This window comes from Penaeus vannamei, chromosome 37 (genome assembly GCF_042767895.1).
Source record: "Penaeus vannamei isolate JL-2024 chromosome 37, ASM4276789v1, whole genome shotgun sequence".
NCBI lineage: Eukaryota > Metazoa > Arthropoda > Malacostraca > Decapoda > Penaeidae > Penaeus > Penaeus vannamei.
The window spans coordinates 10,219,732-10,237,125 of record NC_091585.1 but is presented as its reverse complement, the minus strand read 5'-3'; positions in this window follow the sequence as shown (position 1 = coordinate 10,237,125).

Here is a 17,394-nt window from a genome sequence, read left to right as displayed (position 1 = left end):
GAGGAAGGAAGGAGAGAAGGAGAGAGGGAGAAGAGAAGGAGAGAGGAAGGAAGGAAGGAGAGAGGGAGAGAGGAAGGAAAGAGAGAAGGATAGAGGAAGGAAGGAGAGAAGGAGAGAGGAAGGAAGAAGGAGAGAGAGAGAGAGAGAGAGAGAGAGAGAGAGAGAGAGAGAGAGAGAGAGAGAGAGAGAGAGAGAGAGAGAGAGAGAGAGAGAGAGAGAGAGAGAGAGAGAGAGAGGGGGGGGGGGGAGGGGCGCGACGGCCGTTTCGCACTCCCGTAGAGCTCAAGGACCACCCTCTCCGCCGAGTGATAAGAACGACGACGCATCACGAGCCACAACACCAAAATACAGCTGGAAAAGCTTTACACAGGAGAGCCAAGATAGTATCATTGGTGTGAAATGTTGCCAGAATCACCCTCCAATCGAATTATCGCCAAGGGATATTATTCATGAGGCAATGTGGCAACACTTTTTTTTTACCGAGAACAAATTATCGTCATTTATGCGCGGATGTTGTAACACTTTTTTTTTTACTCTGAATAAATTATCTTCGTTCGGGTCTGTGGTAACAATGCCTCCATTCTGGTGCAGTTTAATATTGAACTTTTAAAAAATCAGCGAAGCAAAAGTAATAGCAAAATGCATGCAACAAAATGAAGCCTGTAAAACTAGGCACAAAAAAAACATTTTGGTGTCAGTCCGGCCGGCGAAAAGAACCGATTTCTATTTGTTTATTTCTGATCATTCTTTCGAAGCGTGATTTTTTTTTCGTACGCGTTTGGTTAGATTGCGAATGTTGAAAGAGGAGGGAGAGACAGAAGAAAATGAAAGCGTGGAAGAGAAAAAAAGGAGAGAAATGCAGAGAAAGGAAAGAAAACCGAGATTAAATCCGGAAGAATTAGAGAGAGCAACAAGAGAAGAGGATTTTGGAAAACAGAGACAAAACTGCAAGAGCGGGATGAATTTAACTAAGAAAATAAGAAAGAGCAAATAAACAAGAAGTGAAAAAATGTGCGTGGAAACCAATATCAGAACAGAAATCCAAAACACCGAAAGTGAGGCACAAACAAACAGGAAACGCCCCCGGCGGAGACGCAGCAGGACATAAATCGCAAAAAGGCGACGCAGGCGCCAAGTGCAGCCGGTGACACCGTCCGCCGCGCGCCCTGTGTCATGTGTCACGTCCCAAGTAAACTCATCACTAGACTGTCACGGTGCGAGTCTGAGCGGGGGGGGGGGCTAGGGGGACGGAGGGAGAGGGGGAGGGAGATGGGGCGGGGGAGGGTGTTCTCGCCCAATACTTGCAACAAACGGCACGAAACAACAATAGAAACGAAAACAAATCATGTCGTCAGATGGCCAGCCTGTCATCTCAGCGACGGGCAATATGATTGGCCGCCCCGCTGACCTTATTGTCCCGGCCAGCCAATGTGCCGCGGCCGCCGGTGTTTGGGCGCCGGCAATCCGCCACTGATGGGCACGTCGGCAATGGGCGGTCGTGGCGGATGACTTACGACGCAATCCCCCCCCTCCCTAAAACCAACCTTTCTCGCCTGCGCTCTTAGTCGTGCGTGTTTATGGTAAGTAATCTTGCGATGTCGACGTGGACTGACACAGGACTGAGTGTCCCGCAAGGCCCTTCGTGCTCTCAACGCGCGTTTGGCCGAGAGGAGTCTGGCTTCGCTGGCCAGAATACTTCTTGAAACATTCCCGACGCCATTGTGCAAGACATTGACTCAATTCGCGAACAGTCAATATCGTCTGCGCTGTTCATTATGCCTGACCAAAAAAGGCGGGATTCTTTTCGAGGAGAGACTGAATATTTCCCTCGCTAAAAATATCGCTCAAATGAAGTCCGATGCGAAATGAATCCGAGGCCACCCAAGCGCGCTCGGTTGGATTTTAATCGTCTCCATTAATATACTCGCTTCCTTCATCATCTCGGGCCCGAGAGAACTGCCGGAATTAATCACGAGAGCACTCCACGTCCCGGCCTCGTCCCTCGCCGCCTCCGGGGCCGGGTCGAGAGGCCGGCCGCACCCGCGCCCTCTCCTAGGACTCCGACCGCCTCCATTGGCACAGCACTTTAAGTCATGTGAGAAGCTGAAAGCGGCGGGGCTCGGGTGGGGGCGAATGCCCTTGCTCATGGCAGGTGTTTAGCTCAGTCGACCAACTCTGACCCATTTAAGATCAGCAAAGCGGGGCTGTCATAGTTCGTCCGCTGTACACAAACGCAATCAAAATATGAATCGATATCATGAGCCTCTTTATACCATGCGCAATATGTGCATGACGGTAGCTCAAGCAAAAAGTTTAATTTTCTGTTCCACCATTTCTTTTCCAAGATCTGAGCAGGAGCGACCAGGTGGGGCGGCCTGGGACCCACCCCAGGAGAGCGCCTCCTGTGCCTCCCCGCCGCAATTCCAGTCAGCTCTAAGTCCTGCCGAATCCTCTACTCAGCGACTGGATTCCTTCCCATTATCATCTCCTGAATCATGGCGGTTATTGCGGGGTCTTTACAGAAGCGAAGCCGTCTCCTCTGACGATGGGCTGCGAGGCGGAGTGTCTGCGGGGCCGCCTCTACGTTTTCTTTAATGGATCTTTAACGAAAACGGACTTCACGCATTATGAGAAACATCTCTGGAGTGCGGAGGAATGCCACATTGCACACGAGCTTCACTCTGCCTCACTTTCTTCCCTCGCAAGCATCCCACACGCTTCTCAAGACGAAGCAGTGCCCACGCCAGGCTCCCTTCTGCAAGATGTCCTGCCGCCTGTGATCTCCGGGACGCCCTCGGCGGGGAGGCGTCCTGAAGCTGCGCCGGAGGAGCGCCTGCGGACGACCTTCTGCTGCTCCCTGTGTACTTTCCTCCGTTGAGTAAAGTGAATGCATTAACGCGATGAGGAGGTCTGAGCGCGGCCTTTCAAGCCCCGGCCCGGCGACTTTGACGGCAAAAGGCCGGGGCGATGTTTGCACGCGACAAAGTCCGCCGCGTCGCTTCTTGCCTGAAAGCGCGCGGGCAAAGGGAGGGCAATTGCATCACATTCGCCTCCTCCCCAGGTTGATGCTAATTATGTTTGTTGCTTTTCTTGTGTTAATTACTGAAACTTCTTTCAAAACTCCATTACAGCTTTCCTTGTAAAGTTTCACGAAATAAAGTTACTTGTTTTTCTTTCTTTTTTATCTTACTAATATAACAAACACTGAAAAGCCATTTCCTATGCAAGCTGTGAACGTTAAATTCCTCTTTGCCTTCGTTGTTCTAATCAACTAAGCAACACAGCAGGAAATAAGCAAGACGTCGGTCGTCTTTATCCAAAGGGTACATAAGGGCGAAGGGGAGTCCAAGTTAATCCCGAGATTCCAGGCACGGTCGCCAGCACCTGAGAGAATAATTACGTAACCGAATGCATAATTTCCGCAGGGCATTTTCTACTCTGATTACCCTTCCCAAGGCACTTTCTTCGCTAAAGTGAATTTCTGAATAATTTAATGTATTAGTAATAAGACGCTGATGGGCTGGCCACCTGTGCAGCGCCTCAGAGAAATAGAGTTTTTGGGAGAATCCATTTTCATTATCACCTAAAAAAGAATGTGAAAGACTAAGCGTTTAAAGAGAGTGAAAAAATAGAGAACCCCGCGTGAGTGCAGCTGAAAAGAACTGGCCGCCACAAACACACTGGCACCCATTGACACTAAAAAAGCACAACGGTTCTATTTCCGGACGAAACACGTATTTTACTTTTGTTTTTATTATAGTCTGTTTTTCCTACTACATACTATGCCTATTTTAGTATGCCGATTCTTTTTCGATCATTCTCGTATTCTCGGAACAAGAATGTCGCGTGCTGTCAAAGCAATTTCTCGTCACGTGACTCGGCCGGGGTCAGCCCCCCCCCCTCCCCCCGCTCACTTAGAGAGGCCTCACGTGACTCGAGCCAAAGAGGGAAGAGACGATGCGAAGAGATACAGAGACAAGGAAACTTAAATATGATGAATAAATTAATCAAATCAATTATCTAATTAATTAACCAATCAATCAATTAATAAGACAGAGAGAGAGAGAGAGAGAGAGAGAGAGAGAGAGAGAGAGAGAGAGAGAGAGAGAGAGAGAGAGAGAGAGAGAGAGAGAGAGAGGCAGAGAGGCAGGGACAGAGAGACAGAGACAGGGACAGAGAGACAGAGACAGAGACGGAGAGACAGAGACAGAGACGGAGAGACAGAGAGACAGAGAAAGAGAGGGAAAGAGAGAGAGAAAGAGAGAGAGAAAGAGAGAGAGAGAGACAGACAAACAGAGAGAGACAAAGACACATACATACAGAGAGAGAGAGAGAGAGAGAGAGAGAGAGAGAGAGAGAGAGAGAGAGAGAGAGAGAGAGAGAGAGAGAGAGAGAGAGAGAGAGAGAGAGAGAAAGAAAGAAGAAAGAGAGAGAGACAGAGAGACAGACATACAGGCAGAGAGAGATACCAACACAGACCGACAAAGAGTGAAAAGACAGCCCAGATCACCGAGTTCGTCCAATCTGTTCGACCGAAATTCATGCACATGACTTTGCAATCGGCCGCCCTGTTCTCGCGATCAGGTGGCGGTTGGCGCGGCAAGAATGCGCAGCACGCAACACGCCGCGGCATCCTGATCTGCTTCACTTGTACTCATTTCGCCGCTTTTCGCTCTCTCGCCTTTCGCTCCCTCTCCGCCTTTCGCCCCCTCCTCGCCCTTCGCTCCCTCTCCTTTCGTTCCCTCGCCTTTCCTTCGCGATTCCACGCTTTGGCTGCCTGGTTGGTGTTGCATGACTGGCTGACTGACACGATGTTCGGTGCTGCATGAACTGAATGACTGACTGTTCGGTACTGCACGATTGAATGACTGATTATTTGGCACTGCCTGACTGTTTCGTTACTACATGACGTATTTGAACGATAGACTGTTCGTTGTTCCAGGACTGCTTGAATGACTATTTCTTGGAATTGCATGACTGAACGACTGATTGTTCTGTATTCATGACTATTTGAACGACTGACCAGTATTGTATGACAGTCTGACCGACCGACTGTCCGTTGCTGCAAGATTGTCTGAAAGCCTGCCAGTTCGTCGCTGCAAGACCGAACGAATACGAATATGTTTGTTAACGCATGCCCTTTTAGCGAGTGCCCGCGCCCTGGCCCCTCCGCTTTAAAGCCCTTCCAGACTCGCACCTTGACCCCGACCTGACCTTTCGCGATCTCGGAGAGGCCGTTGGGTTGAGGAGCAGCCTCCTCCGCGGGCGCGCACGGGAGCCGTCGCTTCCCTTCGCAACGGCCCGTTCCGCCTTTCGCGCCGTCTGCGAATCGTCCCGGGGGCATCCCCGTCCTTCTGGCCAAGCCCGACTGGGAATTCGGATGCGGTCTGGCACAAGGTCACCTGTCCTCATCCTCCCGAAACAAATGTTCGGAGTTTTCCTGTGGAAAGCGACCGCGGCGCCCGTCCTCGCAGATTAGCAACCGTCCCCCGGGCTCGATCTCCATCGCGGAAACGTCCATGTCCGACAAAGTATTCGGGAAAAGAATCCCATTACAGCGAGTGCCAGGCCAGGCTCACATCGCCCATTCACTAAACTTGCCCCGATTTCTTCCGAATAAAGTCCCGAAATGCAAATATCTATCGGAGATATGCTGCCTGAAGTCGCTCTTTAAATCAGCCGGATCGATCCTCTCCGAATGCCTCTATAACAGCTGCTTTGGCGCTGGGGCGAGGGGGGGGGGGGTTCTTCTCTAGAGACGCTTATCGTTATTTTAAAAGTGGCGCTTTTTACGATGTGATATACTGGCACATTAAACTATTACTGCTCCACCTCGCATTTCGACATGTAAGTATGTCTCCTAAAGCCACGGATCAACCTCTCCTCACATTTTGGACATTTTGCTTCACTTCAGGAAGCTCAAAAGGCTGCATTACACGACACTGAGCGACTGAGATATATAGTACGTGGAACTTTAGAGAACAGTTTACATTCTTCTTCCAAATAGCTTGTTCCGCACCGCCGCTGACTCCACGCTTGTCTTCGCGATTGCTGCAGCACACCGTTGCCCGGCTGCTATATCATCCGCGGGAAATTTTCCATTTATATACTGTTTGCAATGATTTCTGCTACAGCCCTCAGACCTCTGGGAGTCGGAAAGAATGTGACGCACAAAGCCAGGGTGGATTTTTTTTTTCTTTTTTACAATACAGATTCAAGGCTTGCCGTTTCCTTTTGTGCTTTTGAACCGCCTTTCCATATTTCCCTCTTCGTTTCTTTTAACCACTTCTTACCAATTTTCCTCTCCCAGAACTGACGTCGTCTTAGTTCCAACATTAAGAAACCGTCTCTCATCTGCTCCGGTAAGTGCAACTTGTCGCTTCGCCTGTCACGCTACCAGCGTGGCCTCATGAACCATCGGGTACTCACAATCAATCCAGATTTCATGAGGCTCCGCTCCGTTTCTCCGGCTCTTCTTTTTGGCTCTATATATTTACTAATTCATTCGCTTCTCCCTGTCTCTGCACTTCTTTCCATTTCTCCGTCACTCTCCCCTTCCCCTTCTCTTTCTCTCTCTCTCTCTCTCCTTGCTTCCCCGTCTGTTTCTATATGCACTTTTCCGTCTCTGATTCTCTCTTTCCTTCTCTACCAGCGTCCTTCTCCCCTCTCCCTCCCTTCCTCTGATTCTTCCATTCCGCCTTTGTCTTTGTCCTCCCGCCGGGGAACAATTTGCCCTGAGGCTGACATATGCAAATTAACTAGACTTGATGGAGAACCCCCTCGCATATCTTCCCCGAAGTTTTTTGCACGTCACTCACACCTCCTGAAGGACGCTCACACATCCTACCGCCACTCTCCAGCTCCTGGAAGGCCCATTCAACTCACTTCCGATCTCTCGTACTTGTGCAACAACTTCTCGCCCTCCTTCAGACATTCCCGGCGCCCCCCCCTCCCCCTCCTCCCTCCAGCTCGTTCCCACATACTGCCCCGTCTTTCCGGCTGCCCTTCTCATCCCCTCATCTCGTCCCCTCACACTTTTTCATAGTCGCTGCTCTCTCCCCCGCAAGGCATCCACTCTCTCCCTGGGTCTTTCACCCTCTCCCTGGAACGTCACACTTCTATAGGATCATGGCATTTACCCCAGGGGCGCCGTGCACTCCCCAGGGCCATCGTACTCCGTCTAAGGTCCTCAAGCTCACCTAGGACACTCACACTCTTTCTAACACTGCCACACGAAATCCAGGGCCTCGATGCCCAACAGGACCCTATCTCCCCCTAAAAAACTCCTCCTCCGTGGGACTCCCCGCCCAGCCCCCCTTCCGCCCTAAGGTGCAATCGGCAGTTGGGTCACGCGCGCCAAGCTGTGTCGAGGCGGGGCGGCGGTGTGCCAGCTATGTGAAGGATGCAATGTTAGTCACGCAGGATAACCACCCTTCCCCCTCCCCCTCCCCCCAATCCTAGCCCGCGCAACAGGTGGAGATATGTTTGTGCTAGGATAAGGCGCCGATCGCTTTCTGCTTCGCTCCTCGCCTCCCGAGGGCGTGGACATGAGGTGCATTTTCAGTGAAAGTGGCGGCACCATTAGTGAGTCCTCTGTATCCTTGCGGATGCTGATGGCCAAGCCGTGGCTGCTCGGCCATTCCGAACGGCGACGGGCTCGCCGGTTACGTTCTGGTCGGGCTTTAAAGGGCTGCTGTCGGTCGACACTCGCGCCCGCACATTACATCCTCCCGCCTGTCCGCTGGGGCGCGTGCGAGGCAAACCTGACGAACGTGCCTGAAGTACCCGAGAGCGACAGAACGAAACAATGTAATGGAAAAACGCACTCGATATACCGTTGACCTCTGTTATCTGGGTCCTAATCATCACGTGTTGCTGCCTGCGCGAGGCGGGAGGTGACTGAAGTTAACGTTTGTGGAGTCGCTGTAGCCGGAGATGGCGGCCCCGCTCCCGAAGGCCGTCGCGGTCCGGAGAGCGGCCGTGTCGCCCCTGATGCGCGTGCGGCCGCGGCTTTCCACTGCTGTTGAATCATAACAAATATTTGAGGTTGTGTTAATTTCATCCTCTTCCTGGAACTGCTTGAGCGAAAATCGGGTGGCCTTAGCGCCACTCTTTCATCAAACTGTTACACTTCCTTAATTAACTAAGACTTCAGCTAGGTAATTTTCTTTAATAATCAACTTCCTCACATTTAGCCTCCGCCTGAAACTCCCTACACAACCATTGTTGCTCGCTTGTCCGATTCGCTTCACACGGCTTCCCTAGATCAGCTTACGGATTGGCGGCTTGTCGAGGTAATGCAATTAACTCCTTTTCGCTCCATTGGGACTCCGTCTAAATAAACAAAAAACTCTCGCTCTTTCCCTCCCACTTTGTCTCCAGTCGCTAAATTTAGCACCAGTAAATTTCACGCGAGGAAATATTTAGTGTAAACACCGGAAGTGCGTTGCAGCGAGTTGCAGCGCGCCTCTAGACTCCCAATGGCGCCCGTAATCTCCGCGGGATCGAGGGCTGCGCCGATTACTCCAAATGGAAAACAAATCCTTAGCATCTCACGACAAGAACGTTCGCATCCCTTGTCGTGTAAAGACTGTGCTTGCAAAAGGGGTACTAAAATTACCGCGTGACGTCAAAGATGGCGGCGGGAAACCTCTTTGTTGATATACTCCTGACCATAATACGCGCTCCGAAATCTCCTCCGTCTATTTTTGCGAGTGAGGGTTGCGCTGCATGCACTTGTAGCACGCCAAAGAGGATGTGAGAAAACAAGCTTCTGTAAATAATAATAATAATGATAATAATAATAAAAATGAAAATAGTAATAGATAAATGAAGGCATGAAAACTGAGAAATATATTTCTAATAAACTGAATTGTAGACTTAAATAGGTGCGGATAACTGCTACATCTGACACCGATCCGCCTAACATGTAAAACCTTATTAGCAACAAAGACGGCTGTCTACGAAGAGGTAACCCTCCAACGGAAACACCTGAACGCTCAAAACGGATTCTTCCCTCGCAGTGTATCCTCACCAAATGAACGGGGAAAAGATACGAAACAAATTTAAAAAACGACTCAACATTTATAAAACCCGCCTGTCAAGTGCCAACGGACGCACAGGTGGCCCTCAGACATTAATTAAATTCTTCGTTAAAGCAAAGTTAACAAGCTACGGGAAATACATACCTTTGTGGACTGTATCTGAACAAGTTCCTTCTCTTCCGACATGAATATGAATGAGACGAATTTAGTGTGACAGAAGTAACAAGCTGTGGAAAAGGGAGAGGGAGACAGAGGATGAGAGGGAATGAGATAGAGTGAGTGAGACAGACTGAAACAGGGGGAGGGGGAGGCGGAGGGAGATGGAGAGAAAAAGAAGAAGAGGGAGGGGAGGGGGGGGAGGAGGAGGGAGGGAGGGAGGGAGGGAGGGGAGGGAGGGAGGAGGAGGGAGGAGGGAGGGAGGAGGAGGGAGGGAGGAGGGAGAGAGAGAGAGAGAGAGAGAGAGAGAGAGAGAGAGAGAGAGAGAGAGAGAGAGAGAGAGAGAGAGAGAGAGAGAGAGAGAGAAAGAGAAAGAGAGGAAAGAGAAAGAGAAAGAGAAAGAGAAAGAGAAAGAGAGAGAGAAAGAGAGAAGAGAAAGAGAAAGAGAGAGAGAAAGAGAGAGAGAAGAGAGAGAGAGAGAGAGATAGATAGATAGATAGAGAGAGAGAGAGAGAGAGAGAGAGAGAGAGAGAGAGAGAATGAGATAAAGAAATTGAGAGAGAGAGAGAGAAGAGAAATAGAAAGAGAAATTGAGAGAGAGAGAGAAAAGAAAGAGAGAGAGAGAGAGAGAGAGAGAGAGAGAGAGAGAGAGAGAGAGAGAGAGAGAGAGAGGAGAGAGAGAGAGAGAGAGAGAGAGAGAGAGAGAGAGACGAGAGACAGAGAGAGACACAGAGAGAGAGAGAGAGAGACAGAGACAGAGAGAGAGAGAGACACACACGCACGCACTCACGCACAGAGAGACACACACACACACACACACACACACACACACACACACACACACACACACACACACACACACACACACACACACACACACACACACACACACACACACAGAGAGAGAGAGAGAGAGAGAGAGAGAGAGAGAGAGAGAGAGAGAGAGAGAGAGAGAGAGAGAGAGAGAGAGAGAGAGAGGGGGGGGGGGGGCGAAAAGAGTGCTGACAAGCACTTGCGCCTATTATAACCCCGACGTCTGTTTAAACCTGAGGCTTCAACGAGACCCGACGCGTCCAGAAACAGCGTGTCTCTCGTCTTCCCTCGGATCAGCTCCCTCTTTCCCCTCGCCTTGTTCCCTCTTTTTCGCCTCGTCTTGCTCCTTCCATTCTTCTCGCCTTGCTTCCCCCTTTCCTCTCGCCTTGCCCACCCCTTTAGCCTCGTCTTGCTCCTCCCATTCCACTCGCCTTGCCTCCCTCCTCTCCCCTCGCCTTACCTCCTCCTTTCCACTCGCCTTGCTCCTTCCTGTCCCTCGCCTTGCCTCCCCTTTTCGCCTCGCCTTGCCTCCCTCCTTCGCCACTCGGCTGGCTTCCCATTCGGGGCTACCCAGCCGTTGCGCCCTCATTGTCCGCCACTTCGTTTAGGCTCCGTTCTACTTAGTCCCTGTTCCTCTATCCCGAGCCCGAAGGCAGTGTCATTAAGCGGCCCGTAATCCCGAGGGCGGAAATGTCCCCTCCGCCAAGCCAATCATCTGCAGCAGAGGAGAAAGCAGCCGCAGGAATGGCCGCACGTCGTCGGGCACGACACTTGAGCCGTCCAGAGCACTCCTCCTCCAGCGGGGAAAGAGGGACAGGGCTTAAGCCTGGCCTGCACTCCAGGTCGGACCGCAGAGGCCGAGTCGCGACTTGAGGCGAGGGACGTCATACGGCAACGTCGCCCTTCGCCAACAACCAGAACGCAAACACCACAACCTACACTGCAGTACAGTTCACCAGAACCACGGCCTGCAATGCCCTGCAATCCCGGGCACTCCCTGGCCGAGGAGTTGCCTCATGGGTCGGGTTGTGTGTACACCTTTAAATTATGGTCGATACTACACGTTCTTTCCTGCTGACCTGTACTACTGCTGACCTGCCTGCTCACGCTCGCTCCTCTGCTCGACCTTTCTGCCCACCCTTTATTTTTGTCCTTGGGTTCGGAGAGACAACCCGAAATCGACTCGATCATATTCCTCATTTTCCACCGAACGCATTTCTCCCACTCATTCCCCGTGGCAGTCCCGCACTGGGCTCGAGGTCCTCTCTAACCTCGCGAAACAAAAAACACGACCTAAATGGCCTCGTGCTATCTGTCGCCTAATCCTCTGCGTTCCCCTTCACAACTCACTCCCATACAGCGCTCTCCCACTCCACACCGCGCTCCCTCCCCTTCCCTGTGTGCTGTGCTGGCGCAGCGGTTAGCGTGTTGGACTAGCAATCATGCAGACCCGCGTTCAGTCCCCCGCCCGGCCAGTGAATGGTAACCCCGGCCGTTCCTTGCACACAGGGGGAGATTTGGAAGCAAAATAAAGCGGATGGCATGTCACAGCAAAGAATATCCATTGTGACAAATGGAATTTAAACTTAAATCTTTAATCTTTAAACCCCTCTCCTCCTCCTCCATTCACATCCCACTTCCTCGACCTCATACAGCGACCACCCAAACCCTCATCCCGACCCCATATACCGCACCCCGCACACCCGCCTCCAGCTCCATCCTACACAACGCCTCCCCCACCTCATCCACATCCCACCCCTACCCCCTACACGGCACCAGAGCTTCCTCTCTCCACCAGCCCCACCCTATGCACCCCATAGCGCCCCCCCCCTAACATTCTGCCCCCGCCCCCGATCCCATACAACGCCCCCTTAAACCTCCCCACCCCACAAACCGAATTCCAAGACCCCGACCTCCACCCCCAACCCCTCCCACCGAGAGCCTTCCCGCCTCCCAATCTCCGCCCGAAATGACGAGGCGGTGGGAGAGGATGAAGACCCCCCCCCCCCGGAACTTGGAGGCGAAATCCGTCGAATGCAGCAGCGCCACCAGCGCCATCGCCCGCCGTCAACAGCGCAGTTCACAGCTTGTAAGCGCAGGACACATCATGGAAATTATGGCTCTCAGTGTGAAAGCACATAAATCTCCATCTCTCTCTCTCTCTCTCGTTCTCGCTCTCGCTCTCGCTCTCGCTCTCGCTCTCTCTCTATTGACTGACCTACCGACTGACTAACCAACCGACCGACTGACTGAGTGAGCGACTGCCTGACTGACTGACCAACCGACCGACTATCAAGGATACGTGGCATCTACTTCTAAAAGGCTGAGACTGCCACGTCAACTTTTCACTATGGAGAGCCGAAGTGGGGCGTTTTCTCTGCCACTCCCCTCTGTCCGTTATTGCCCGTCCGTCCACAACAAACCCGGGGACGCCGAAGGGGAACACTATCGGCAGGCGAAGTGGGCAGAGAGTACCTGAAGAGGCGAAGAGAAAAAAATAAAAATCCTCCGCAAATCTGGCGGACGAAAATAGCGCGTCCCCAGACCTCGATCGGCGCCTGCAGAAGGCCCCTTGAGCGAGGCAGTGTTCGGGGCGCCGAGTAAGAGGACGCGCGGAGAACATCGTTACCAGATCAGTGCTGTCAGGGATTTTAAAGGAGGCCAGTGTTGCCAGCTCAACACCTTCTGAGGGACACAAAGCCTGATTGTAACGCTGAAAGGCTTAGGGTTCGACGCCTCGCCGGAGATCTGATAAAAAGGAATCGCCCTTGGCTGTTCGCGCATATGAAGTCTATACCATAGATGCGCCCTCATCCAAACGCACTGCCATTCCCAGCAAAGACGCATTTTCTTTCTTATACTTTCCCTTCCCATTTCATTCCCACCTTCCTTTGATTTCTTATTCATCTCCTTCCATCCCAAAGCTCTCAAAGCAAACAGACTTAGAAGTGTGGGGGGAGGGAAGGGCGAGAGGAGGAGGGGGGTTTTGAGCACGTGGAGTGGAAGAACGGAATTGGGACAAAGGGGAGCGATGGAGGGGAAGAGGGAGCATTGCATCTCCCGCCTTGGGAGATGCAATGCGAGGAAGAAGCCGCAAAAAGGTAATATCAATAATAACAGAAAGACGTGGAAAGCAGAAGAAAAAGAAAGAGGAAAGAAAAAAAAAGAAGGAAGAATAAAAGAAGAAGAAAAAGGAGAGGAGATTGAAACCATGGAAGAGGGGGAGGGGGGGGCGCTCCCCGCCCACGGGCTCTCTCCTGCAGCCTAAGGTCACAAAAGCTCTCGAATGCCAAGCTTACACGGCCAAGGCGGTCGAGGAGGGGGGGGGAGGAGGAAGATGGAAGGGAAGAGAAGGGAAGGGGAGGGGGAGGATCAGAAGGAAGAAGAGGAGGAGGAGGCGGAGGGTAGGAGAAGGGGGAGAGGAAAGGGGAGGGGGTAAGGAAGGGAAGGGGGAGGAAAGGGAGGAAGAGGAAGAGGAAGAGGAAAAAGAAAGAAGAAGAAGAAGACAAAGAGGAAGGGAGATGACTAAAGAGAGTAGGTGGGGTGACGACGTGGAGATGGATTAGAAGGAAGAGGAGGTGCAGAATAATGATAATGAGTAGGAGGGAGAGGGGGAGGAGGAGGGAGAGGAGGAGGAGGAGGAGGGAGAGGGGGAAGAAGAGGAAGAGAGGAAGACATTCAGCGGACCAGCGACGAGGCTTCATAATGAGGAGGAAAGGGGCCCATACAGGCTGCCGAGACGCGCATAAAGTTGTGTTGACGCGGCCATCAGGGGGGGGGGGGGCTTCTCGCAAGCAATGTATTCTCGCGCGCGTTGTCTCTCCTGCCATTCATTCCTCTCCCTATCGCTCTCACATCGTCTGTTCATTACTTTTGTTTACTCTCACATCGTCTGTTCATTACTTACGTTCACTCTATATCATCTGTTCATTACCTCTGTTCACTCACATCATCTGTTCATTACTTACGTTCACTCACATCGTCTGCTCATTACTTGTGTTTACTCTCATATCTGTTCATTACCTATACTCACTCTCATGTCATCTATCTATCTATCTATCTCATTTATATCTAGTTTGGCTCCTCTTACCCTTATCTCACCTCTCCGCATGTCATTCCATTCGGTTTCCTCTCTGTCTCTTTCCTTTTCCTCCTCTCGATTACATTTCATATTATCGTCCACTTCCTCTTCCTCATTTTACACCATCTTCTGTCACTTTTCCATCCTCCCTTTTCTCTAATTTAGTTTCCCATTCCGCCAGCCCTCCTCTCTCTTCGCTCTCTTTTCTTCCCTTTCTTGTCGTTCCCTCTTCCCTCCTTCTCTCATCTCTCCCACCTCCTTTCCGTTTCCTTGTCTCTCCTTTAGCATAAAAGCCCTCCTCCCCCTCCCACCTTCTCTGTACTCTCCCCCTCCCTTCTCCTTTTCTTTCTCTCTCTGTCTCTTCCCCTTTCCCTTCCCTCTAATCTCAACCGCCATTCTCTCCTTTCTATCCTCTTCTCCCTTACTACATCATTCTCTTTACCCTCTCCGCTTCCTTTCCTTTGTCTCTTTCAACTTTTCCCTTTCTCTCTAAACTTACCACCACATCATGATTCACCCCCTCTCTTTTTCCTCTTTTCTCTTCCCACTTTTCTCCTCCCTTTCTCCCTCTCTTTCTTTCCTGTTCCCCTCCTTTCCCTAATCTCCCCTCTCCATCTCTCCCTCTTTCCTCTGTCTCTCTCTTTTAATCCCCCCTTTTCTCTTCCTCCTTCCTCTCTCCCATCCCACCTCCTATCTTGTCTCTTCCGCCTCTCCCTCCCTCCTTATCTCCCCTCTTTTCCTCCTCCTTCCTCTCTCCCATCCCACCTCCTCTCGCCTCCTTATCTCTCCCTCTTTTCCCCCTCCCCCTTTCGCTCGAGACAATGCATGACTTTAATGGGATGAATGATCTTGTCATCATGAACCTCCTCGTGGCACATCTGCGCCTTGCAAGCTCTGCACTCTGCAATTTGTATCGCCGCTGCAATAATGATGTCCTTCGAGAGGCGCGGTTGCAAGTCGAGGGAAGCCGGATAAACGGATATGATAATGATGGTAATGGCAGTAATAATAGTTGTTGTTGTTGTTGTTGCTTTAGAGGAAGGGGAGGAGGGGGAGGAGGAAGGGGGAGGGGAGGAGGGAGGAGGGGGAGGAGGAGGAGGGGAGGGGGAGAGGAGGAGGAGGAGGAGGGAGGGGAGGAGGAGTGGGGAGGGAGTAGGAGGAGGAGGGAGGGAGAGGAGGAGAGGGAGGAGGGGAGGGAGGAGGAGGAGGAGGAGGAGGAGGGGAGGAGGAGGGGGAGGAGGAGGGGGAGGAGGGAGGGAGGGAGGAGAGGAGGAGTAGGGGTAGGAGGAGGAGGGAGGAGGGGCAGTGGAGGAGGAGGGAGGAGGGGAGGAGGAGGGGAGAGGAGGAGGAGGAGAGGGCAAGAGCAGGAGGAGGGGGGAGCAGGAGGAGGAGGAGGAGGAGGAGGGGGGGGAGGAGGAGGAGGAGGAGGAGAAGAATAAGAAGATGACGAAAAGGAGAAAAGGAGGGAGAAGAAAGAAGTGGTGGTAAAGCGTAGTCGGCCGTAGGTGGTAGCAGTTAGTGTAATCATCAGTAGTATTATGATCTTGATTATCATCATTATTACCGTCATCGTTTCCTTATCACTATCAATACTTTTACCTTATCATGATCACTACTGCTACGATCATTATTACCATAATAAACAGGGGGAGTGACAATTATAGCGATGAATACCAGGCAGTAATAAACTTTCAAAAACAAAATGGTTTCGCCGCGCGCGCTATTCTGAGACCAGATCATTCGTACCTTTATTGCTCTGTCCACAAATCCCGGCGAGGATGCGGCGCTTATCTTCAGGCGGGAGGAGAGTGAAGGAGCACAGCATCATTCTCTCCTCTCTCTCTTCCTCCCGCTCGCTTGCTCTCACTCCCCCCTCTTGTCTCTTTACTCTTTCTCTCTCATTTTCCCTTTCCTGTCCTTTCCCCTTCTTATTCTCTTCATCTCTCCCTCACTGTATTCTCTCACTTTATCTTTCCTACCCTCCCCCGTTCCCGTTCCCTCTTCCTCATCCTCTTTCTCTCCCTCTTCCTCTTTCTTTTCCTCTTCCTCTCCCTCTCCCTTTTCCTCCCCCTCTTCCTCTCCCTCTCCCTCTTCCTCTCCCTCTCCCCCTCCCTCTGTATGTGCGTGAGTGTGTGTGCGTGTGCTTCCTTGCTTGGCCTTGAGAGCCCCACCGCCGCCGCCGACCGCGGGGGCGAACGAGACGCGATCCGGCCGTCCTCCGGATGAGCCGACCGGGCCTCAGCAACTCACCTGCAAAGAGAAAAGACAAGAATAGAGTTTCAGCAATCGGGAGGAACTGGACAAGGCGAAACAAACATGACACACGGCAGTGACAAGAAGAGACAGAAATGCCTGCGTAATGGGAAGAAGCCCATTCAAACTAGTTACATTTCCGACTGTAACTAGATAAACGAGGCGTCCTTTCGCCTAACGACGCCGGTACTTTCGGTGTGGGACGAAAGGTCAGCAAGGCACAACCGACTCCAGCTGGTTGAATCTAGTATTGAACCGCCAGGTCTGCCGCGTGGACTTCGCGTCCCGCCGGTACCACACAAAGGCGTCCGGGCCCTTCCGTGGGTCATTAAGGATCAAACATAATTAAATCTTTATTTGAAGAATGAATTTGAATTTCATGGTCGTGTATGTTTCATTCAGTTGATAATTATTTTCATGCAAAGAGATATATATGGAAAAAAAGTTTTAATCTAGACATTTTCCTAATCTTAATTTGTCCTAGATTACCTAAAACATCAGATAACATCCTCATGCACACTGCCGCGAGGTGCCACGGGGTCAGCTGATCGATAATGTCTTCATCGCCATGAGTTGTGCACGGCGGTGCCAGGCAGTGCTTGTATTCGCGAAATACAGAAAGTCATGAAATAAAGGAAAGATGGGGGGGGGGGTATCCTGGCCTGCGATTCTGCATCTAGCATCCAAATATAATCAAAAAGCATGTGCATATCACACAACGTAGTATTTTACATACACCTCAACCTCATAATAGCATAAAGAGCGAACTCGTGAAAAGATGGACTTTTAGTAAATTGTTTTCTGGGGAGCGTAAGGGAAGCAATGGAATGGGAGAAAATGAATGACGAAAACGAGACAGATGGAGAGAGAGATAAATAAGAGTTAGGGTCTGTAAGACGAGAGAGAGAGAGAGAGAGAGAGAGAGAGAGAGAGAGAGAGAGAGAGAGAGAGAGAGAGAGAGAGAGAGGAGAGAAGAGAGAGAGAGAGAGGAGAGAGAGAGAGAGAGAGGAGAGAGAGAGAGAGAGGAGAGAGAGAGAGAGAGAGGAG